This window comes from Danio rerio, chromosome 22, assembly GCF_049306965.1.
Source record: "Danio rerio strain Tuebingen ecotype United States chromosome 22, GRCz12tu, whole genome shotgun sequence".
NCBI lineage: Eukaryota > Metazoa > Chordata > Actinopteri > Cypriniformes > Danionidae > Danio > Danio rerio.
The window spans coordinates 27617482-27644558 of record NC_133197.1 but is presented as its reverse complement, the minus strand read 5'-3'; the positions used below and the strand labels follow the sequence as shown (position 1 = coordinate 27644558).

Here is a 27077-nt window from a genome sequence, read left to right as displayed (position 1 = left end):
CTTTGATCTCTGCTTTGTCTACTTTTAATGTTGAATATTCAGTTGTGCAGATTAACAATGTGACTTTAATTCACATTTAAGTAGTTTGAAATAATATATGTAGAATTCATTCCATAAAATACTGGCAGTTTTGGCAGTTTATTACCAGGTTTTGCATCATAATTTACAAAACCAACCAAGACAATGTATCACTTCAAACTATTAAATTGTCAATAAACGTCAGTAAACTCCTCAACATCAGTAGTTATTGAAGAGAACATCTAGATCATATAATCCTATTAAAAAGCATAAATAAACAATAACAAAAAACACAATTCTCAAAATACGTAAATCTGCTAATTCACAGATATTTTTGCAGTGTTTTTGCAGTGCATTAATGTTTTGAGTTAGTTTGGAGGTAATAAACAGCCTAAATATGGATGAAAATAGAATATAATAGAATAGAATGCCTTTTATTGTCACATATACAATGTAATAACTGTAGATGATAAACAGTAGTGCAAAAAAGGGGATGAGGAGAGTAGGGAAGTGAAGTAAACAGTTCTAGAGGTTGAACAAGAGATATATACAAGATGTAATATTAATGTAAGAAGATATATAGTAGTGCAAAATAGATGATGAGAGGGGTAAGGGCAAGGAGAAGTTAACATTTCTGAGGTTAAACGAGAGATATACAATATGTATTACAGTGAAAAGGGTATTGCATAAAGTATAATTAAATTTTAAGTAAATGTTATATCTTATAATGTTAAAGATAAGTAATATCTTTGTATAAAATATGTCAATATGTGAAAATACTGAATTTATATTATATTGTAATTGATTAAAAACGTCCTACTGAGAAAAAAATGGTAAAAACAGATGCAAAGAATAAACATTCATTCATTCAGTCATTCATTTTCTTTTCAGCTTAGTCCCTTTATTAATCCAGGGTCGCCACATGTTTTACGCAGCGGATGCCCTTCCAGTTGCAACCCACCTCTGGGAAACATCCATACACACAGCATTTGCACTCATAAACTACAATTTACCCTACCCAAATCCCCTGTACTGCATGTCGTTGGACTTGTGGGGGAAACTAGAGCACCTGGAGGAACGCCACGCAAACGCGGGAAGAACATGTAAACTCCACACAAAAATGCCAACTAACCCAGCCGAGGCTCGAACCAGCGATCTTCTTGCTGTGAGGCAACAGCTCTACTGCGCCACTGCATACTCCAAATAAAACCGACAAGATTTCTTGCGAAACAAACTGCATGATTGTCAATAGTTTACGTATTAAAAAAATTAATGAATAACAGACTACAAATGTTTTAAGGTATGAAAAGAAATAAACCTTTAACTTTAAATATGAATACATAATTTGAGTCAATTCTACCATAAAGTCAACATGTGCTTTTCATCAAGTCTTTCTAATAAGCTCTCGACAGATGTATGCTTCTTTTGTTTTTCCGCTGTTACTATAAGTGACTTTTCATTGTGAAAATGTCCTGTTAAAAAGGTCCCAGTGTGAATGTTGCCTCAGGGTCAGCCGGGCCAGACGTCGACACCCCAAAACAGCCATTCCCAGAGGTGTGGACTCGAGTCATGTGACTTGGACTCGAGTCAGACTCGAGTCATGAATTTGATGACTTCAGACTCGACTTGACAAAATATAAAAAGACTTGCAACTCGACTTGGACTTGAACATAAATGACTCGGACTTTCACTTGGACTTGCGCCTATTGACTTGTAAAGACTTGCTACTTTCTATAAAAAGCCCAAAGATAAAAAGTATGTTGACACAGAACGCTCTCTCTGCGTGTGTGTGCGTGTGTGACAGAGAGCATGCACGCATACTTTCGACCACTAGCGCTTTGTGGCGCACTTCCGTGTTTTTGCACCAGCGGGAAATTTGAAGATGCCATTTTCATTCTGACTCAGAGAGTGAAATAAACACATCCGCGATCTGCTCCTTTTGTTTTATTCAGCGGATTTACAACATCTGTCAAAGGTAAGAGACTTTACTACTCGCAATGTGTTACTGTTGTGCAAAAGCATTGTTTTACTGTTGTGCATAAGTCAATGAACTTCAGTTTTTTTAAACCAAATTTACCCTCTCGTGATTTATATCATATAATTATGAATGAACATGGCTGTAATTTATGTTTTTGCACTTGGTCGTTTGTGTCAATGCGCATATTATGTTTTATCTTTGTGTTTTGCCCATCCTCTGACAGTATTTTCTAACCATTTAATTAGTAGTAACATTAATTACTTGCCATAATAACTAGATATATAATTTATTTTTAAAGCTCTTAAAACTGTAAAAAAAAAAAAAAAAAAAAAAAAATTTTTTGTTATTTTCTGGTGACATTTTGCAATAAGGTTTCTTTAGTTAATCTATTTACTAACATGAACTAATAATTAACTATACTTCTAAACATTTATTAATTATAGTTTAACCTTTACTATTGCATTATTACAATTTAAAGTTATGCTTGTTAACATTAATGTTAATGCACTGTGAGTTAACAAGAATTAACCAATAATTTTATTTCCATTAATTAAAGCATAAAATAATGAATACTGTAATGAACTGCACTGCATTGTTTGTTCACATTAGTACATGCATAAACTTAATTAATTAATACAACCTTATTGTAAAGTGTTACATTTTTCATATTTTGGATTAATACTATTAATTTTATTTAGTATTTAAAACCTTAAAGGTATTTTTATTATTGTTGATGTTGTGCCTCTTAGCAATATTTTAGTCCTCTATATGGTTTTTAATTAAATTTTTTATTGCGAGGTTGTAATGTAATGCATATATATTGTTGAATTTCTGTTTGTTTGTTTTTCTGTATTTCCCTCTCTATATTTAAGGATTATCTACTATTTTTAAAGTACTTAAAACCAACCATCTAATAAAAAATACAATTAACAATCACATTTTGTTTCATGAGTGTCTTTGTTCCTGTTTAGTAGGACTCTTAACAGATTTCATTTGGAAACACTTGACTGATCATTCAATTAAAGTTTTACCTTTATTATTCCATCACTCAATGAGATCATTTAATTGTGAGTTGAATTACTCCATTTGTAATTGTTTTTAAATAAACTAAAAACGAAGACTTGTTTTATTCAGTTTGTTGTATGTGAACTTCTCTACTTTACATATTAAAAGATATTTAAAACCACTATGAATGTATTTAAACTAATATTTAAATTTATATAACTGTTTCACTGTGGGTATTTCTATTTTAATTTATTTAGCACATTTATTGGCTATTCAAACATGAAAATAAGTTTTAGATACATTGTGGCTCTAATAAATGGTTAAACATAACAATATCCCTGCAGAAAAATCCAGCTTAAACCAGCCTAGGCTGGTAAGCTGGTTTTAGCTGGTCGACCAGGCTGGTTTTAGAGGGGTTTTGGTCATTTCCAGGCTGGTTTCCAGCCATTTCCAGCCTGGTCTTAGCTGGTCAGGCTGGAAACTGACCAGCAAAATCCAGCTAAAACCAGCTTGACCAGCCTGGTTTAAGCTGGACATAGCTGGTTTTAGCTGGTCATCTCCCAGCCTGACCAGCTAAGACCAGGCTGGAAATGGCTGGAAACCAGCCTGGAAATGGCCAAAACCCCTCTAAAACCAGCCAACCAGCCTAGGCTGGTTTAAGCTGTTTTTTCAGTAGGGATTTTTGACAAAATGTTCTAAAATGATTGTTTACAAGTGCCTAAGTGGGATTCGAACCCCGTTCTTTATGAAAAGAAAGAAAAATCTGACTCTGGGTCTGACATTCTGGCTTTGACATTACTTTCACCAGTGGGCAGGTACTTCAATCTGATTTGCTGGTCTCTCACGCGCTTTTTCAGTCTCTCTGCATTTGCTTGAGTTTTGTCCACACTGGCGCTTCATAATTTTCCTGCTTTTGGTCTCCAGAGATCCTCCTGATAAATTGATTATTCCAGAATGTTGATATGGTTTATATATTGCTAAACTATTTAGTAACAATACACGAAAAACTATGAGGTTAAGGTAAATTCTATAATAAATACTAGTGTTTTTGAGAGTTAGGTATACTGCCTATGTTTTAGGCTAGTATTATTTACAAGTTGTTAATGAATGCTTCAGCATACTTTAGTATTAAGAATAGTGAACTAATAAAATGAAATACAGAGTGTAGTTTTACTACAGTAAAGTGTGGTGAATTGTAGTATAATATACCCAATACTGTAAAAAAACTACAGCACTGGGTCATTTGTTTATATTACACTTGTGTTACCATAGCAACTATAATATTACCCCAACAGATTAATTAAAGTACTTTACTATAGTATTGTTCAAAACACTGTCCATGCCAATAGATGTGTTCAGGGGCCCTGTGGAACAGCTTTTCCTCAAAATGAAGAGGATGACATGGAAAATATCCTCCACAATCTCATCAATAATGTGGAAGACAGCAGAGACTAGTTCACTTTATTTTAGTTGCCATGATAAAATGGGATGGATAGTGAGATTTATTTAAAGAGTGAATAGTACAGTAGGCTATAATACCTAATCAAGTTTTTCCTTATTTTTATCACAGTTACATTTCTGCTTGCATTATATTTTTGTTTAAATGTTTTTTTATTTGATTGGTATGGTGAACCTTTTGGATGTTTAATAAATGTTTGTAAAACAAAATGCATTCTTTACATCCAACCTCTATTGTCCGTGTCTTTACACATATATCTCATCATAAAACATACAGCCAAAATGTTATGGTATATTAGATAAGAAATTTAATATGTAAGTCTATTTTAGTATTTTGGTTATTGTTAATAAATAGTGCCTCAATATAAATCATATCAAAAAGCACAAAAGGAAGAGGAAACACAAGACACAAATTCTGTATATAATCTCTGAGAGCACGCAGGAAAATGTGTGCGTGAGCAGTGCATATTTGAGAGCGAGAAAATTTGCGCGTGAGCAGCGTATATTTCAGAGCTCACAAGCAGTTTTGTCCACAGAGGAAATCGGTGCACGTGCATCACACAAGGTAGAGAGCAAAGTTCTTCATTGTTATGTGAAGAAAACAACGTTATTGTTTGTATGAAGTAGCCTACTTCATTTAGAATATGTGCTACCATTTTACATTGCTGCTAGACAGATTTGCATCTCCATCTCTTTAGCACACACGAGATTCAATTGACAAAATACCAATTTCACTCAATTTTACTTTGCAGCATACAGGAGTTGTTGGTCCACTGCTGCCTCATTGAGGTTGTTTATGTAGTTTTAGTTAATCACTGAAGACATAACATAGCACAACTAAACTTAATGAACTAGACAGCAGTAGACCTGCAATTTCTGTGTGATGTGAGGCAAAATGGACTCTTTTTTTGGTGGAACTCATTCTTGTGCAATAGGCTGTGTAGACGAGACGCAGCACTGTTTAGCACTTTTTCAGAAAATTACATTTGTATCTTTATATATCTAAGCAATGTTCTTTCATTAAAAAAAGGTTTGTTTAATAAATACAGATCTTACAGCCATACATAATCTGTTTAAATTTTATTTTTCTGTTAAAAAGACTCGAAAAGACTCGAAAATCAAACTATAGGACTTTGGACTTGACTTGAGACTTGTTGCCTTTGACTCGGGACTTGACTCGGGACTTGCCTGTCTTGACTCGGGACTTGACTCGGGACTTGAGGGCAATGAATTGAGACTTACTTGTGACTTGCCAAACAATGACTTGGTCCCACCTCTGGCCATTCCTGGGAAACCAATTTATACATAACATTTGCATTAATAATTACTAAGATCATAAAAATGTAATGAAGATCGTCATTTTACTTAATGAGAACTGGCATTTACATATGCATATACCTCCTTTTTTTTTTTTAAAAGAAATACTAAAAGAAATCACTGAAAGGAGTACAGTAACTTACAAACCACACCTACAAAAAGCTGGTTCAGTTTAACTGCACTGCTGGTTCATGTCAATCAGACAGACTGTCAGTCAATAAATAATAGAGCAGTGAAATCAATACAGCTGGACCTTATTGTAGAAAATCACTAGTCATTCCTGCTGCTTAAAGCAAACACTGTGAGATGTTTGACCTCGAGTGCTGGTGGGACCCCTCATTTTTAACACCTGAGTGTATGATATCAATAGTGAAAGTTCGATATGAGTCCACCACACTAGAGACTGTCTAGAAATACATGAAAGTGTCACTTTTAATACTGGAAGAAACAGATGGAGGCAAATTGATTTCTCATTTCATTACGAAAAATAAGAACAAATGGGTTATGTGGAAGATATATAATGTGCTTTCAATGCAATTATGGCATAGGCCTACAGTATGTAAATCAGTGACTAATTAATCATTCATTTATTTATTTTCCTTTGGCTTAGTCTCTATTTGAGGGTTGCCAAAGAGGAATGAACCACCAACTAATCCAGCATATGTTTTATGCAGCGGATGCCCTTCCAGCTGCAACCCAATAACACTCTTACACACTCTTACACTACTGTCAATTTAGTTAATCCAATTCATCTATAGCGCATGTCTTTGGACAGTGGGGGAAACCGGAGCACCCGAAGTAAACCCACGAGAACAAAAGGAGAACATGCAAACTCCACATAGAAATGCCAACTAAAGCCAAACCAGCAACCATCTTGCTGTGAGGTGACCATTATAACCACTGAGCCACTGTGCTGCCCCTAATTAATAATAACTCACAGAATTAAAAAGTAAATAATAATAATAATAATAAGCTTTATTGTGTATATCCGTTCTGTATTCATGTCAGAATTTGAGGGAGCAGCCATTTTCTGAGGTGTCTGAAACCATGGATGTTTTAATAACTCCCACAATGCACACAGCAAAACGATTGTACAATCCATGTACACTCAACAGCTAGAAAATAACCATAATGCACTATGAAAGTAGTCAAGCCTCTATCCCATGACTATAACACTTGGCTTTAATGCTACCGGCAGACAGTAGACCAGCCTTTACTGTAAACAACAACATGGACACAGAAATGTGAACGTTGTTTGCACTATTGTCTGTTTTAGGTGCCATTGAGCAGTTATTCATTTGTTACATTTAGTTTGTTGACTAACAATAACCAAATGCCGAGCGAGACACATGTTTCCTGTTTATACTAGAACCCGCATGCCCAGAGTGCGCGAATGGTCATGTGATTTACGTTTTTGGTGGCGTAGTGTGGACGGAGATTTGTTCAGAAACACTAGGTGAAATGCTACTGTGGATGCGGATCATTTTTGATATAAAATGCCATTTTAAAACTAAAACGCACTAGTGTAAACAGGGCCTGAGAGTGTATGAGTGTTTCTCAGTGATGGATTGCAGGTGGAAGGGCATCTACTGCAAAAAAAAAAAACATGTGCTGGATAAATTGACGGTTCATTCCACTGTGGTAACCCCAGATTAATAAAGGGACTAAGCCGAAAAGAAAACTGAATGAATGAAAACTTGTATACTTCAGAAATCAATTACTAGACAGCTCGATAGAGATTAAATAACTTTCAGGGTATTCTCAATATTTTTAATGTAATCTGTCTGTGAGATTTACCAAACAAAACACAAATAAGGGTGCTTTCCTACTTGATTCAATGCGTGGACCATACACAAATTTTGATTGTCCCCCTTGCCAACTTCTCAGTTGGTTTGTGTTCAAATTGTCTTTATTCATTCTGAACCCTGGTATGCTTGCATCATCGAGCTGCTGTTGTGTGTACGGCTGTTGCTAGGTGATTGACACAAAAGGAAAGCGCCAAAATGGTAAGATGTCCACACATCCAGTCGTTCAGCTTTTACTCAATCTTTTGGTTTTGAACATACAAAAAGCGACTCGTGTCCATCTGCAAGCAAAATATTATATACATTTAGAACATAACGTGATGTCTGCAGAAGCTGTTAAGAGACAAGCAGACATTATTACTGTGTTAACCCTTGCTCACTTCCACTTGTCAGCGAAGTACAGTATGTGATACACACACAAATGAACGTTGGCGGTTCACTTCCGTTATTTGGTACAATTGCATCCATACCACAAGTGAAATCGACTAGACTTTGCGTAAACAGTACCCCAGACCACTTCTTTCAGGCGGTATGGTTCGTGGATGCACACCTGAGTTCAGGAGACATGGTCAGACTTGTTAAACATAAACCAAAAGTGCTAGTGTGAAAGCACCCTAAAACGGCATTCTTACTGGTGAATATAGGAAACACAGAATAGCCTAGGAATTAGCACAGAATAGTAAATGATACAGCAATGCTTTCAACATGATTAATCTTTATAAGAGACTCACATTTAGCCTACATATATAGCCTACAAGTAGAAAAAAAACTTTCATATTATTACATGTATATAATTGCAGCTTTACAATATAACTCAGCAGAAAAACATTGACTTAAGACATTAATATTAGATTGGATTTAGCTCACCAGCATTTAAGGACAATGTTATTTTGACATCTAACAATGACATCAAATGACGTTGATTTTTTATTGATTTTGGGTTGTGCTGGAAAGGGACCTAAATCCAATGTTTAGTCAACGTCATATTGACGTCAAAATTTACATTTATTTTTCAGGTATGGCAACCTAAATCTAACATCTGATAGACATCATATTGGTAATTACCCACATCATTAGATGCTGATATTTTGTTGTTTTTAGGTTGTGTTGGAAAGATGTTGGACGTTGATGTCAACCCGATTTTTATTTTCAGACATAATACAACATCCCACAACATGAGGTACAACGTCAATCTAACATCATGTTGACATCCTGTGCCTGCTAGGAAATTTCAAGTTATTCAGCGAAAAATCAACCCTCAATCCTATTCTTTACACCCAAACTTTCATTACAACAATGCATGCAATGCAATGTTCTGCATAATTACACACCGTACATGTTGCGCTAAAAAAAACTTGGTAAATTTGAGCTATACGATTAAACTCAGCTCAAAAGCGGCGATACTATTGAGGTTTCCCACCTCTGGACTAGAGCGCTGATTAACCTATTGAGAGTTGGTCATGTTTTACTCTACAGATATGAACAGCTTAATCTACTGATAATGAGAAGCACACAGGACTGGTCTTTGGGTGGACAGGTACCGCAGCACGTTGACTTCAAATCATCCAGTAATTTGTCATGTATTTCGTGATGTGGGAGAATCGGCTCCGTGACAGCGCGACTCTGAGGAAACACAAGTCCATTTCCTTATATACCGTGTTTTCATAAGCCAAATAAATGAAGACTTATTATCTGTAGCGTGCCGTTTCACCTGATATGCCTGTAGATCTTCATTTGAGACGTTCCTGGAAGGTTCTCGGGGTTCTGCAAACTGTTATCAGATGAGTAAATTAAGATCCTAAGAAATGTTTGAAACCGAGCCAAAACATACAGAAACGGGAATATCAGTGTCCGAGCTGCTCGCCTGGTTGCAAATAATAGACTGCAACAGAGTGACTGATTATACTGTAAAAAATGACATAAATAAAATAATTTATAGCCTACATACAAAAAGTTGTGTCTTTTACCAACAAAACAGCTATATGTTTAATTAATTTTTATTTTAAATCTTTCAAAATAAATAAATGACCCTCAAATCAGGTTTTAATTTGTCAGCAAGATATATTCAATAGTAAAAATATAATCAAACACTTGTTTATATATATATGGGGGAATGGGGATGAATGTAATGTGGGACACAAGTAACAAAGCAATTTTCTAGAAGCCCTGACAACATTTGCTTTCCAGGCTATAACAGCACATTCAGCATGCAACCCTTGATGCTGCCAAATATGGACCACTGTGTCCCACGGTTAGGTCAGAATTGCAATTTTTAAATGCAAAACGTAAATTATTGTAGCTTTTTTTTTCTTTTTACAAGTTGTGTTTCTCTTTTCATGCTTCACAGTAATGATCTATCTACAGGTTAATTAAATGCCAAGAGTTCCTGTGGGGTGAAAGTAACACTGTTATTTATGTCCCACTGCTTATAGACAACCCTTATTTTTCACTTCCACGTTATAGTTTGCAGTGTTTGGATTCAGATGTTTTATAAGATTAATGCATATTGCAAATAATAATAAAAAAATAGATGTTTAAGTTTGAGGACAAACTTTATTGTGGCTTGAGAAAGCATGTTGGAAGTGGTTTATTTAGGTTGAAAACGTATCAAGTTGGTTAAAATAACATTTAAGATCCCTGCAGACAACAATGTGACCGCTTTAAATACTAAAGCAAGCCAGTGAAAAGCTTTAAAGTTGACCCCTGTGTCTGTGATCTGTAATAGCATGATATTAGCATAATTCCAGCAAGAATTGTCATGATTGTAGCATGAATTACCATGATTCTACCATGAATTAGCATGTTGCTAGCGATTCTAGCAGGAATTAGAACAAATCTAACAAATTGGCATGTTTATTGGCATGATGTTGTTAACATGTTTCTACAATGAATTAGCATGTTGTTAACATGCCTCAACACTCTCAGAAATAAAGGTACACAAGCTGTCACTGGGGTGGTGCCTTTTCAAAAGGTACACATTTGTACTTGAAGGGTACCTTAAAAGTATATATTAGTACCAACAAATTTTAAGAGGAACGCTTTTGTACTTTTTAGGTACTAATATAGAATTTTGAGGCATTATTATGGACCTTTTAGGTACAAAATTGTACCTTTTGAAAAGGTACTATACCAGAGACAGCTTGCGTACCTTTATTTCTCAGAGTGTAGCATGAATTAGATTGTAAGTAGCATGCTATTAGCATTTTTCTAACATTGATTAGCATGTTGTTTGCACGATTCTAGCTAAAATTAGCACGTAACTAGCATGATTAAACATGAATCAACATGGTGTTAACATGTTTCTACCATGAATTTCCATGTTGTTAGCATGCCTCTAGCACAAATTAGCATGCAACTAACATGATTCAAGCATTAATTAGCATGCTCCTAGCTTGTTTCCATCATTGATTAGCATGTTGTTAGCATGATTCTAGCTTGAATTAACCAATAACTAGCATGATTCCAACATAAATTAACATGGTGTTAACATTTTTCCAGCATGAATTACCATGTTGTTAGCAGGCCGCATGATTCAAGCATTAATTAGGATGCTGTTAGCTTGTTTCTAACACTGATTAGCATGTTGAACTGAAATTTAAAATAAAGATTCTGTTTAATATTTTTGGCAAAAATAAAGAACAAAATATGTTTGCAGTTAGCATGAACACATGCAGTCATCATAGCCATTATTTCACTCGTGTGTTACTTTCATCCCTGCAAAAGTAACAATGTGTAACTTTTGTTCAAAGTGAAGTTATATTAAGTTGTTCTCACTGATACAAAATAGCAGCTGATTTTGATAGAGCACTCTTGTGGGTTAGTAACCACAGCAAAAAACATGTTTCTGTTAAAAACATTATCTTTTAAAATTAGGGCTTTGTGAAAAATGGCACGTTTGTACCCACTCTCCACTATATATTTTATTTATTTATATATTTCATGTTAATGCATCTGTTGCAATTAATAATAATAATAATAATAATAATAATAATAATAATAATAATTCCTTACATTTATATAGCGCTTTTCTGGGCACTCAAAGCGCTTTACACAGTGGGGGGAATCTCCTCATCTACCACCAGTGTGCAGCATCCACCTGGATGACGCGACGGCAGCCATTTTGCGCCAGACCGCACACCACACACCAGCTGATTGGTAGAGAGGAGACAGTGATGAAGCCAATTGAATATGGGGATGGTTAGGAGGCCATGATGGACAAAGGCCAGTGGGCAGATTTGGCCAGGATGCCAGGGTTAAACCCCTACTCTTTTCGAAGGACATCCTGGGATTTTTAACGACCACAGAGAGTCGGGACCTTGGTTTAACGTCTCATCCGAAAGACGGCACTCACTGAGCAGTATAGCGTCCCCATCATTATACTGGGGCATTAGGACCCACACAGACCGCAGGTTGGGCACCCCCTGCTGGCCTCACTAACACCACTTCCGGCAGCAACCTAGCTTTCCCATGTGGTCTCCCATCCAGGTACTGACCGGGCGCAGCCCTGCTTAGCTTCAGTGGGCGACCATGTGAGAGTTGCAGAGAGCTAGCTGCCGGCTAGTGGATGACAAAGTAATATTGTTTTACCCAGGTTGACAATTATTTTTTACATTTTAAAGGTACAGTATGTGAAACATTAAAACAGACACTTTTCTACAGCAAAGATTACTCTATAAAACAGTTGTGTTTTTTTTAGATACTTATAATATGGAAAATAAAGCCTATTTTATAAGCCTATGTTGTGGCGTCATGGTGACACAGTGGGTAGCATGATGCACAGCAAAACAGTCACTGGTTCGAACCTCGGCTGGGCTAGTTGACATTTCAGTGTGGAGTCTTGCATGTTCTCCTCGTGTTGGTGTGGGTTTCCTCCAGGTGCTCTGGTTTCCCCCACAAGTTCAAAGACGTGGCACAGGTGAATTGGGTAAGCTAAATTGTCTGTAGTGTATGTGTGCGAATGAGTGTAAATGGATGTTTCTCAATGTTAGGTTGCAGCTGGAAGGGCATCCGCTGCGTAAAACATACTCTAGATAAGTTGGCGGTTCATTCCACTGTGGCGATTCCAGATTAATAAAGGGACTAAGAAAAGAAAATGAATTAATACATTTTTTTGTTGTTTCTCAGAATGTATTAAATATAAAAAAATAATACAAATGTAGATGGATTTTCTTTAGATTTTGTAAAGTTAAATATATTTTAAGACAAAACATTGACATATTATTGCACCAATGACATCAGACTACCAAATGTATTTGAAATAGTTTAAGCAGAAGCCCGAAAAAGATCTCTTCCCTCCACTGTTGATGTGGAGTGTATGTTACCTCTCCCTTCCTGACGACAGTTTTCATTAATGTTTAGTTCACTTTAATGTCTTTCACAGAAACAGAAAGTTAATATAATTCAAACAAATCCTCTGTTTCACACAAATCAATTCTACAAGATCGCCGTGAAGGATTAAATGTGGGATTTCAGTTAACAGACACTCAAAACTTTTATTTATTTAGAAGATAAATAAAAGTGGCAGTTTATTGGAAAAAGCTCAGTGAGATGGTGCTACGTTGAACTAGATCGTTGCATAGACATTGCTAAACAGTTGTCAAAACTTTTCCAGTGATTTTTGCTCTTTTAAGTATCTAAAAGAGGCTTGTGCTTGCCTCCATCTGCAGCAAAAATCCATCAAACAATGTATGTCTATGGCATTTTGACCAATTTCATCTGCCAAGTTTATTTACTCACAACTATGGGTCAAATAAGGACAAACCTAGCAGTTGAGTTTAAAATTTTGTTTGTAAATTAAACCCAACAAGTTTGTCCATATTTAACACAGTAAAAATACACAAGTTTTAAGGTGTTGGTCATGCCTATTGGACAAAGTTGGATATTTAATAACATACTCACCATTAAGCTATTGTCTGTGTATACTTTCCTTTCGGTCATACAAACACAGTAAGAGTAGCCCTGGCTCTTCTATGCGGTATAATGGTGTTGGATAGTGGCTTTTATTTTGAAGCTTTCAAAAGTACATAAAACATACCTGTTACAAAGTGACAAAGCCATACCTGTCACAATTGGCAAGTGAAAATAAGGGATATGCCCACCATAATCAGGGGTTCCTCCGACCCTGATCATTGTAAATTGTAAAGGAGGGTCTGACACAGACGGATCCATTTGCAGTATATTTATTAAACAGTTTAATAACAAATAGCACACAGATGTTAAGTGTGTGCGAATTTACATAAAACACAGTTGTAGTTAGTCGAAGGGCTGGTGGCTGGCAAACACAAGGCGAGTATACAGGCATGGGTCAAAGGCAGGCAGCGAGGATCAAAGTCAGGATGCAGGCTAGAGTTCAGGGCAGGCAGCCGGCAAGACAGAGTCAAGATACAGTCCAAAGTTGTCAACGGGGAAAGCATGCAAGGATCAGCAAGCACTCAATAGTGTTAGCCGGGGCAAACCGAAGCTGCGTCCCAAATCGCATACTTATGCACTATTCTACGCCATTTTGTAGTATAAATAGTGTAAGTAGTGTGTTCACACTGAAAACTCTAAAAATAATAAGTGCACTTTAATTTCCCGGATGATGCACTCATTCAGCCGCTAAAATGAAGTGTGTAATGATGGACACTTCACGCACTCAACGACCGCAGGTTTGCCTACGTAGCGGAAGAGGCGGAGCTATCGGACGCACATGTTGGATAACTTTATTTATTTTGGATGGTGAAAACAAAATTCTTCTACGAGAGTGATTATAGCGCCTCCCGATGGTGAATGCGGCAACTATCACGGCAGGTAATATTTGATAATTCGGTCGTTTATTTCACTGATTTGGCGTCCGTCAAACGTCATCAGGGAAACGGTTTGAATTTCCGCTTAGTAAAAAAACATTAGTGTGCCATTTGGGACGACACTACATGCATATACTATCCTGTTGAGTGTGTAAGTGCATAAGTACATAGTGCATGAGTGCATAGTGTATAGTGTATAGTGTATAGTGTGCCATTTGGGACGCAGCTCAAGACTTTGCACTGAACCGGAATGAGAGTGTGGCTTATATCAGTGAGTGTGGGTCGTTAGCGGGATGAGGTACAGGTGTGTGTGCTTATCAGTTTAAGTGGATGACGTAATGTCTAGAAGTCCGGTGATGATGACCTCTGCTGGCCAGCGAGGGGAATGACTGGGACCGAGTCGGTGACAGTAAATAAACAGTTAAATGGTCAAAAATATGTTTTATTATTATTATTTACACAAGAAAAAATTAATACTATACATTAGCAGCAAATACATTGCCAAAAAATTCAGCTAATTCAAATTATTAGCTATTATAATGAAATAGAATCAAGCTATCAAATCTCATTAACCATTTCTTTATAACTTACACATTCTGATTAAAGAGCAACGAATGAATGTCTTATTTATTTTGATTTTTTTTGTTTGATTACATTAAATAACAGGTGTCACTTTAAAAATGCACCCATCTAACGTTATAATGAAAGTATTCAATTGCTTTGCTAACTTTTTTTATGCTCATTTAGAATGAAATTAGTTGTGTTTGATAAAAAAAAACACCAAGATCAACATTTTTAGACATTATTATTATTATTAATTATGTCTATATGTCTGTTTAAACATGCACCTAAAACCCAGAATTTCACTCTACTTCAAATCGCGTGTACAGAATTCGTTTAGGAAACAGTGTCTATTTATCACTATGGAGTGCATCAGCTGACAGTCAAGCACCGGTATATGATTGTTTTTAGGATTGCATATGAAGGGGAGACGGCACCTGTAATAAAAAGGATAGGGAATCTCATCATTTTTATATTTATTTCAAAGAGTTTTCATGCCTAACTAAAGCGAAAGCACAGAAAAGACTCACATTTAAGAGCAAGAGGCGGCCCTTAGTGTTTCAGCAGTAAGGGTTGCATATAAGTAGGATCGGCTCTTTAATGTTTATTTGCCACCCTTCAGAGAAAGACTGAAAATACAGGAGAAATACGCAAAAATATGGGATGATAGCGAGATAGAACTGTAAAATACGGAAGAATCCCGGAACAAACAGGAGGGTTGACAGGTATGATCAAAGCCGCTTTACATAGAAGTTTTAGTAAATTGAAACTGTGTCAGTCCAGTTTTTAGAGTTGAAGTTCAGTTTTGATCAGTTCAGTGTGGTTTAATTTTCACTGCAGAAAGCCCAAACACTGAAGACCAAATCCACAATGCGCAGCTCCACACATCCCAAACCAAGCAAGCTAGTGGTGAGGAACAAACTTCACCAAGTGAAGGAAAAACCCTCGAGAGAAACCATGCTCAGTCGTGCATGACCTTTTGTCCTCTGGCCAAACTTCCTCTGCAGAGCTGCAGTTTAGGCACCGGAGGCTGGAGAAAGCTATACGTCCATCGTGGAATCGGCATTTGTGTAAGTAGGTCACCAGCAGGTGATCAGGCTGGCATACGAAATCAATGTGAAGACTTGACTGTCACAATGGTCTTTAAGAAATAAATCTTATGCTCTCCGCTCCTCAGTGACCGCCACAGCATCAGCTCAGGATACGGCCTGGTCCAGGATTACGGATACCTTGGCTTCATTTCTTCACAGGTATCAGATCGCATCAACGGCGCTGCATAATCTCTAGTCCATATGCCTACAGGAGGTTAACATAAGTCTTATGAAGCAAACCATTGTGTTTTTGTAACAGAAATATGTTAAATTATTTAATTATAAATAACATTCACTAACTTCCAGAAGCATCCAAATACATATTATTTGAGACCTCTGTATTTGATGTTTATCATGCTTTAACTCCCTGGCGGCGAATGGATTATGCCTAGTTCAGACTGCGTGATTTTAGCCCCGATTTTGGCTCGCCGACAGGTTTTGAGAAATCGCCGACAAATGCCTGAAATTACAGGCTAATCAGTGCTTGTGCACGTGAGTGACAATCACACAGTATGAACTATCAAAGACACGATCTGAGAGAATCACCGATGAGTCACCGATGCTTGCGAGATTTTTGGCATGCTAAATATCTGGAGCTGTCGGCGATTCAAATCATGCTGTGTGAAATGAGTTTTGACTGAAAATAATATTGGCGATCACCTGCAGCCAATGAGAGAGCGGCATTCACTTGTGTGTGCGTGTGTGTATACCTGTTGCAGGCCAGCGGGAGGCTGGGAGAGAAGTTAAAAGCGCTCTTTTTCGGTTTATTTGGACCCAGGAAAGGGAGGACAAACTAGTGGAGGTTTGACAGGACTCAGGAGCAACTGTGTCTGTTTGACGTTTCATACAGAAAGAAATTAGTTTATTAGCAACGTTGAGGAGAAATGGCTAATTCCCTTTAAACCCAGGGGAGCAAATATGTACATTTTCTACTCCATTAAAGGCTTCTTTCTCATTATTAATAACAAAAGATATACTACGTGTTTTTGGCTGTGAGACGTAGTTTGGACGAAGTTGTCGGAGATTCTTCCTATAGTAAAGTCATGCAATGTGAAAGTCCCTATCGCCGATCCATCTTGCAGTGTAAACAAAGCAGCGACGAAACGCTAGCCCAGATAGTCATGCAGTGTGAAAACATCTGTGACACGACTACTTTTAATATCATGCAGTCTGAACTCGGCATTAGTTTGATGACAGATTTTTAGTGGATTAGATGCTTCAAAACAAAAGCAACTAATGCACTACCATTATTTTAATCATGACAACAGGGGATCGGATCCAAATGAAACTTAATTTAAGAGTAGTCAGGCAGACAAGGTTAGTACAGGAGCAAATGGTAGCATAAAAGTAATTTAAAAGAGTGGTCATGGAACAATACAGGCGAATGCTTAGTAATGCTTACTACTGATAATAAGACTCAGCCCGGATGTGAGGGTGAGTGGTGTATAGTCCATGTAATCAGTCATGACGAGCTTCAACGTCGCTTTTGTAATCAAGAGGTGAACTGAAACCAGTGTGTGACTGTAGGACATGATGGGACATGTAGTTTGGTTCAGTGGCAGATGCAATGTGTAGAGTGCCCGCTAGTGTGTCTCATGGGCACTCAACCTGGTGACCGTGACAATTATTGTACAGCATAAAAGAGCTAGGGGCGGCACGATGGCTCAGTGGTTAACATTGTTGTCTCACAGCAAGAAGGTTGCTGGTCGAGTTCCGTCAGGGTCAGTTGGCATTTCTGTTTAGAGTTTGCAGGTTCTCCCCGTGTTTCTTTCAGGTGCTCCTGTGTCCTCCACAGTCCAAAGACATGCTGAATACAGGAATAGTTGGTGGTTCATTCAGCTGTGGTGACCTCTGATGAATGAATGAATGGATGAATGAATGAACAAGGATAAAATTTACAACAACTCCAACCGAAGATGGCTTGACAGTGGAGTAAATTATAAGGCAATTTTTATTTTTGGGTGAACTTAGGGTTAAGCCTTTGTTCAAGTTTATGCAGTCAAATTATAATAAAAATATATAAATATATAGGATCTCAACACTACATCTAAGCAAATCTGGTTTGGCCCAACATGTCAGACATAATCAGAAGTGGTGAAACACAGTCCTGAAAGACAAATGTCTCAGCAAAAGAATCGTTATCACACATCCCTCACATCTGACAAGCGACATTCATAATGGTCAGTCCGTAACTGTAAACAGATCTGGAATGTTTTAAGATCCATCATGACTCGGGGAAAACTGTTTCCTTAACCCTGGGATAGAGCGAAGGGTCACGCTGCTGCTGTGGGCCTATTGAAAACAGGCTGCTCTGAAGAACAAGACGGAGAAAGATGGAGAAGAGAGAGAAGGGTGAGACCCTTGGTTCATACGCAGGCTTGGGCACAGGCTTTATTGATGTGATTTTAATGGGATGATTTGTCAACCATGTTAGAGCTGCTCTGGTTTTTCACTGCTATGGAAATTTTTATAGCCATACATGAATCGCTCATTACTCATTGGAAAATTTCCTAGCTCTTTATGTGTGCAATTTGCTATAGAATGTATTCATTGGCTACGTCATCAGTAACTTTTTATTTAATGATTAATCACTTCAGGTTTTTGGCTTCATGACACCAATTAAACCACAGTGAACTTGATCGTTAACTCATTTTCATGATAGATTACTTATTACTAATAATATTATCATTAACAGACAGAGGCACATTTTAAATCTTTTGAAGTTGTTCTATATATTGTGAGCCCAGTTCCTTATTTAAGCTTTGAAAAATTTTTTTTCTGAAGTTTTAACTTTGATGTTTTCCCAATGTAATTGCTTAAAGATTTTAAATGACTAACTACAGTGTTGAAAATGTATATAATGGATATGTTTAATAGCTTCAGAGTTGTTTAAAAGCAATAAAGAGCTTTATTATTAATAAAAGCAATACTTCTTGTTTTGAAGTCTCTAGATCAGGGGTGCCCAAACTTTTACTTATGAACGACCAAAAACCAACCTTGATTGAGGCTAGTGGACCGTAGGTAAATATAGTTGCCATCTGTAATCTTTTTAATTTATTGAATAATGTTTAAAAATAACTAGAAAACATTGCTTTATTTTAACTATTCATTCATTAATTCATTCATTCATTTTCTTTTCAGCTTAGTCCCTTTATTAATCTGGGGTCGCCCCAGCGGAATGAACCGCCAACTTATCCAGCATATGTTCCACGCAGCAGATGCCCTTCCAGCTGCAACCCATCTCTCCATACACACTCCTTTATACTATGGACAATTGAGGCGACAGCACTACCTACTGTACCACTGCGTCGCCTTATTTTGCCTAATACCTCAGAATTCCTTAACATTTAATGATCAACTTATTACAGTCAATACAAAAACGATATAATTTATAACAAAATAGAGTTACCTTTGCTCAGCAATTGTTACGTTTCAGTGAGAGTCAGAGAAGATCCAATAGCAAGTGTACAAGTTTATTGTGAAGACAAATACAAATAGTGTCAGGCTAGACGGACGCAGGACGCAGGGCAGGAAACAGAACGGGGAAAACCAGATCCAGATTACTCCGCAGGGCCTGAGCACAGACACACAAACATGAGTGATAACAACGAACTGACACAGACACACAAAAGCGTCGCCCAGATATAGGCACCATGATGAGCCTCAGCTGGCGAACTAATCAGACCAACTGAATGACGTCATAACACGTGAGCCTAACAATTCCACATGGACAACCAAAACAAAACAAACCCACGTGATCAACAAACACTCCGGAGAAGCGCACAAACCTGCAACCGTGACATTACCTCCTCTCCTACGAGCACCTCCTGGTGCTTCCAGAAGAGCTTACCTGGCGATTGTAATCATCGATAAGAGAGTGATCCAATATGTCCTTTGCAGGAACCCAACTCCTCTCCTCCGCACCATAACCTTCCCAGTCCACCAAGTACTGAAATCCTCGTCCCCTCCGTCTCGAGTCCAGAATGCGCTTAACCGAATAAACGGTTTCCCCATCTACGAGACGCGGCGGGGGGGGGGACCGGAGTGGGCGGGTTAATGGCCGTATGAAAAACGGGCTTTAATTTGGAAACATGAAACACGGGATGTATTCTCCTGTACGCTGGAGGAAGTTTGAGGCGGACTGCCACCGGACTAATGATCTTGATGACAGTGAATGGGCCAATAAATTTAGGTGCAAGTTTATTACATACGGAACGCAAGGGAATATTCTTAGTTGAAAGCCACACTTTTTGACCGACGACGTAAACGGGAGGCTTCGACCGGTGGCGATCGGCTTTAGCCTTGGTGCGCGCACCCACTTGGAGGAGGGTCTGTCTGGCTCTGCTCCAAGTGCGTCGGCACCTCTGGACAAAGGCGTGGGCAGAGGGGACCGCGATTTCGGATTCCAGACTGGGAAAAGCTGGTGGCTGGTATCCTAAACTACACTGAAACGGAGAGAGGCCCGTAGCCGACACTGGTAATGAATTGTGTGCGTACTCCACCCATGGGAGCTGCTGACTCCAAGAGGCGGGATTTTGGGAAACCAAACAACGTAACATACGCTCGAGATCTTGATTGGCCCTCTCTGTTTGTCCGTTACTCTGAGGATGGAAACCAGAAGAAAGGCTTACAGTCGCTCCCAATAAATGACAGAATTCTCTCCAAAATTTAGAGACAAACTGGGGTCCCCTGTCAGAAACCACGTCCGTCGGGAGGCCATGAATGCGAAAGACGTGATTAATGACAGCATCCGCTGTCTCTCTGGCTGAGGGTAATTTGGGCAGAGGAATGAAATGAGTAGCCTTCGAGAACCGGTCCACAACGGTCAAAACAGCCGTATTGCCACCAGATGGCGGGAGACCAGTGACGAAATCTAGCGAAATGTGCGACCAGGGTCTCGAAGGCACTGACAGCGGCTGAAGGAGTCCAGCAGGGGGGCGATTAGAAGTCTTAGAAACAGCACAAACAGAACAGGCCAAAACAAACTCGCGTATGTCCCGTGCCATAGCTGGCCACCAAAACCGCTGTTTAACCAAAAATAATGTACGACTCACCCCAGGATGACAAGCCACTTTGGAGGAATGTCCCCACCGAATGACGTCAGACCGAATCTCCTCCGGCACAAACAAACGACTGGGTGGGCATCCGACCGGGGGCGTTACCCCATCCAGGGCTGTGCGGACCCTGCTCTCGATCTCCCATGTTACTGCAGAAATACAAATCCTCTGGGGAACGATGGGCTCAAGAGACGTATTGCGCTCGGAAGAATCAAAAAGACGGGATAACGCGTCGGGTTTGATGTTTTTAGAACCCGGTCGATATGAGATGGTAAAGTCAAAACGTCCGAAAAATAATGCCCACCGAGCCTGCCTGGAGTTAAGTCGTTTGGCGGACCTGATGTATTCGAGGTTCTTATGATCGGTCCAAACGATAAAGGGAACCCCCGAACCCTCCAACCAATGACGCCACTCCTCCAAAGCGAGTTTGACAGCCAACAACTCCCTATTACCAATGTCGTAATTTCGTTCAGCGGGAGATAATCGGTGAGAGAAAAACGCGCACGGATGTATTCTGTCATCCGAGGCTGCGCGCTGGGACAGGATCGCGCCCACGCCCACCTCTGACGCGTCAACCTCCACCACGAACTGCCGGGCTTGATCAGGTGTCACCAGAATAGGAGCTGAAACGAAGCGGCTCTTTAGTTTAGTGAATGCAACCTGTGCTGCACTCGACCACCTGAAAGGCGTCTTGGCGGAGGTTAAGGGGCTGAAATTGCGAATAAAACGCCGGTAAAAATTAGCGAAGCCCAGAAATCTCTGCAGGGCCTTACAAGACTCGGGGATTGGCCAATTCACCACAGCCTGAACTTTCTCTGGATCCATGCGCACCCCCTCGACTGACACAATGTGTCCTAGAAAGGGAACAGACTGTGCATGGAACACGCATTTCTCCGCCTTGACAAAAAGCCCATTCTCTAGCAGCCGCTGAAGCACTCGCCTGACGTGCTGCACATGTTCCTGGAGAGAACGAGAAAAAATCAGAATGTCATCCAGGTAGACATAAATAAACTGATCTATCATGTCTCGCAACACGTCATTTACGAGTGCTTGGAAAACCGCAGGAGCATTAGAAAGCCCGAACGGAAGAACACAATATTCAAAATGCCCCCTGGGGGTCAAAAACGCGGTTTTCCACTCATGACCCTGCTTCATGCGAACCAAATGATATGCGTTACGGAGATCTAATTTCGTGAAAAACGAAGCCCCTTGCAGACGCTCGAACGCTGAAGACATCAGCGGCAAAGGATACGTATTCTTCACCGTGATGCTGTTCAGCCCTTGATAGTCTATACAAGGTCTAAGAGACCCATCCTTCTTTTTCACGAAAAAGAACCCCGCCCCCGCCGGAGAAGAAGAGGGTCGTATGATCTTGGCCGCTAGAGAATCAGAAATATATTTCTCCATGGCCTCCCTCTCAGGAATGGAAAGAGAGTATAACTTGCCTTTAGGCGGAGAGGTACCTGGCAATAAATCTATTGCACAGTCATAGGGACGATGAGGAGGCAAAGAAGCAGCTCGAGACTTACTGAACACTCTCTTCAGGTCGAGGTACTCACTGGGCACGTTTGACAGGTCCATGCGCTCCTCCTGAAACACAGAACAAGAAACAGCAGAACGAGCAGACGAAAGACAAGACTCATGACATTTCTCACTCCACGAAAATATGGAATTAAGACCCCAATGAATGTGAGGTTTATGAAGAATTAACCATGGATGTCCTAAAACCACCGGTGAGTTGGAACAGTCTGTTAAAAAAAATGAAATGTGTTCAACATGATTTCCAGACGTGATAAGTTTTATGGGTTTGGTGGAGTGAGTGATGGTGGGAAGGGAAAGCCCACTGAGGGCGCGTACTGCAATGGGTTGTGACAGTGCGATAACCGGAAGTTTAGAACTGAAAGCAAAACTGGAGTCAATGAAGTTTCCCTCCGCCCCGGAATCGACGAGGGCATGGGTGTCACGACTTCCGGAACCCCATGATACAGTGACGGGCAATAAAGTGGCAGCCGTAGAGGATTTTTCCAAATTAATTTCACCCATCAGTAACCCCTTACCTACTGATGGGTGTCGTCTTTTACGGGACAGGAAGCCACCCGATGACCCGCCCCTCCGCAGTAGAGGCAGAGTCCCTCCGTTCTCCGTCGGCGCTTTTCTTGCACGGACAAGCGGGATCTCCCCAGCTGCATGGGTTCCGGGTCAGCGCTTACCGCTTCCGGTGTCGCAATTAATGCCGGAAAGTCAGTTACGGGATCCGAAAATCTGCTCTGCTGCAGGCGAGTCTCACGCCGAAGCAGTCTGGTGTCCACACGGATGGCCAAATCCACCAGCTCGTCCAGAGTCTTCGGAAGATCTAAGGAATAGATCGCATCTTGCAGACGATCAGACAATCCGTGCAGGAACATGTCCCACTGGGCCTCCGCATTCCAGCCGCATTCAGCGGCTAGTGTTCGGAACTCAATCGAGTACTCCGCTACGCTCCGATTCCCCTGGCGGAGTTCAGCGAGGACTCGGGCGGCCTCTCTCCCGGAAGCGGCTCGATCAAAGACCTTCTTAAGTTCTTTTGAGAACAGGTCAAACGTAGAGCAGCATGGTAGCTTTTGTTCCCAAGCTGTAGTTCCCCACTGAGCCGCCTTTCCCGAAAGGAGGGTGATGACAAATGCCACCTTAGATTGTTCAGAGGAAAATAATGACGGCTGCAGTGAGATGTAAAGGGAACACTTAGACAGGAAGGATCGGCACAAGAGAGGCTCTCCAGAATAGCTGGTCGGAGGTGGAAGACGCGGCTCAACAGAGCGACCAGGAACCGCAGGCGCTGGTGACACTTCCGGGGTCGGTGCAGTCTCGGGGGCAGGTGGAGTATCAGCCTGTGCAGCACGAGTAACCAGTTGTTGGACCTGGGATGTGAGCAATGAAACTTGGCCAACCAGGGCCTGGATAGCCTGAGCCGTGGTGGCCAGAGCCTCATCCTGACGGTCGATCCGAGCGTTGCTGTGGGAGACGAACTCGGAGATCTGGGAAACACTCGCTGGATCCATGTAAAAGGTCAGTTCGTTCTGTTACGTTTCAGTGAGAGTCAGAGAAGATCCAATAGCAAGTGTACAAGTTTATTGTGAAGACAAATACAAATAGTGTCAGGCTAGACGGACGCAGGACGCAGGGCAGGAAACAGAACGGGGAAAACCAGATCCAGATTACTCCGCAGGGCCTGAGCACAGACACACAAACATGAGTGATAACAACGAACTGACACAGACACACAAAAGCGTCGCCCAGATATAGGCACCATGATGAGCCTCAGCTGGCGAACTAATCAGACCAACTGAATGACGTCATAACACGTGAGCCTAACAATTCCACATGGACAACCAAAACAAAACAAACCCACGTGATCAACATACACTCCGGAGAAGCGCACAAACCTGCAACCGTGACAGCAATGTCTTCTGCATAGTCCTCTATCTTTTGAGTGACATTAAAATTTTTAAAAATCAGATTCACTTACAACATTTAATTGAATCAATTCATTTCAGTTTGTAGTTCAGCAATAAAACAAATTTAAAAAATTATGTCAAGTAAGAAATGCTGATCTCTGTGTTAAGGCATTCGCCCCAACCGTCTCTATCTATCTCACTCTCTTCTCAGATGGGGTGGTGGGCCAAATCAAAGGTTACAATTGGTCAACTTTGGCCCGCGGGCCCTACTTTGGGCATCTTTGCTCTAGATTATCATTTTTGGTCAATGAGGAAAATATTTCCAAATTAAGCGAACAGTCACGCTTCTGAAAAGAAGAGGCCATTGTTTTGGACGAAATAAATTTTTTACCGATGAAATTATTCAACCTGAAGAGGAAAGGTTTAAAATACCTGCAATTGCAGTGTAACAAAGTACAGATGATCAAATTTAGTGACTTGACCTGACAGCTATATTTCTCAAAGTCAATTAGCCGAGTTGTTGGTGGTAAAATTCATTTATTTATATTCCTTCAGCTTAATCCTTTTATTCATCACGGGTCACCACAGTGGAATAAACCGCCAACTTATCCAGCATATGTTTTATGCAGTGGATGTCCTTCCAGTCACATCCCAGTACTGAGAAACACCCATACACTCTCATTCTCACACTACAACCAATTTAATTCATCCAAATGCAAACTCCTCCAGCCAGGACTCAAACCAGCAACCTTCATGCTGTGAGGCACCCACACGAAAATGGGGAGAACATCTCCCAAGGGCATAGAATTGGCATGGATGGTGGGGACGTTTCTCCACAATATCCACCAATAACTGAAATATCACTACCAAAAATTTAATCGACTTCAAAATAAAATAATGCTATTTCAACCCTTAGTAACCTACACATGCACAATGTCAAGTTCGCTATGAGTTCATCATAATACTATTATCCAAGGCAAGGACGTGGAATTGGCATGTATGGAGGGGACGTGACCCCATCAATATCTACCAATTACTGAAATGTTCTTAGCGATAATTTATTCGACTTCAAAATAAAATAATGCTTCCTCAACCCAAAATCAAGTTCGCTACAAGTTCATCATGATACTATTAACCAAGGCTGTGCAATTAATCGAAATTCAGTTTTGATTTTGGAAAATTTTAATTTTGGTTATGAAAAATCATAATCGAGATAAAACAGTTCAATTGCATCACACACCTCTCCAAATTTCTCTACTTTCATAGCTACTCACAGCCCGACTGCAGTAAAATCATGTAAGTTGCCTTTTTGAGCATGAATCGTGATTGTTATTTGTATTATTAAGTGTTTATTTCATATTATTAAGTACTTTATTCTGTTGAATTTGTGCTGTTTAATGCGTGTGCACCAGGGATGTGTGTCGCCACCAATGTCAAGACCAAATCTGCACCCTTGCAAACTCCACTGACAAAGTCGGGGCTGGCTCCAGTGACCTTCTTGCTGTGAGGTGACAGTGCAAACCACTGAGCCACCGTGCCACCCCTGGGGTTAAAATAATGCATCTACATTATACAACCATCATGTTAAAGTTAGTTTAGGCTGTGAGACACAACATTTGCATTTCCTGAGAACAACAGGTTTCTGATATATTGTGCTAGCTGTGGTTTGTCAAAGCAATGGATTTGGCGTCTGATTGGTTGGCTGACCTTTGCTTGGTCTTTCAATTATCCAGTGAAAAATCCAAGTTCCGAATGAAAGCAGTTTTTTGGCAGGACACTTTGGTTTCTTGAAACATAAATTCTAAAACTACATTCTGCTCTGGGTTAAAAATTGCTAACAGCGCAAGATGAAATGCTTTCAAAAACACTTTTAAAATATTACTGTGAACGTGCATTGAAAAGACATAGTTTGTCTTTAAGCTTGGCAAGACAGCACAAACACAAAGGACAAAATTTCACGTCAACATGAATGAAGTGCTTGTCAAGTCACAACGAAGTCAGCCAAAAGTCCAGCTTTCCCAGAAAACCAATTATTTGAATATGAACTTGTGTATATTTCCACAAGATCTGCAACGCAGTAAAGTTGGTCATAAATGGTTTCACACATCGACCTAAATGTTTCTAAAACACCCAATATCATATTTACCCACATGTCTGCTTGCCAGATCTTGCTGTTTGACATCCCCTCTTTGTATCCGAAGGCTAACAGCATATGGAAACGCTATAAAACAACGTTGAATAGCACCATAAATGATTTCTTGCAAAAACACTAAGTATTATTCTCAGTTCTAGGATTGATTTAAAAGACAACTTGGCCTCATTGCTCCCTGCAAATAGGAACAACCTGCTCTCCGTTATGGCTTCCTATGTGCAATTAAAGGAAGTTATTATTGGAGGCCGAATAAGCAAAGCCTTCATTGAGAGCAGATGAGATATATGACCGGCCGGGTCGCTCAGCCCAGGCTACGTCAAAGACATCAGGAGCCTCTTTTGGTCCTACAGGAGCAATAACCACAGTAGCAAATGAGCCGATCCAGGTTCCTCTAGGGCTATTGAGGGAGCACATCA

The 27077-nt window shown here is 39.7% G+C and overlaps 1 long non-coding RNA gene across 2 annotated transcripts in view; it reads right to left on the bottom strand.

Annotated features, from left to right (window-relative positions):
* Positions 1–7784: 7784 nt before the first annotated feature.
* LOC141380293 (uncharacterized) overlaps positions 7785–27077 on the bottom strand; it is a 55304-nt gene continuing 36011 nt past the window's right edge. The window contains exons 6-7 of one of the 2 annotated variants that reach the window (XR_012398073.1): positions 15884–17869; positions 15015–15779 (exon numbers count right to left, since the gene is read on the bottom strand). This is a non-coding gene — a long non-coding RNA (uncharacterized lncRNA). Of the gene's footprint in view, positions 9353–15014; positions 15780–15883; positions 17870–27077 lie in introns of those variants that run through there. The other variant, XR_012398075.1, reaches the window with a different exon arrangement.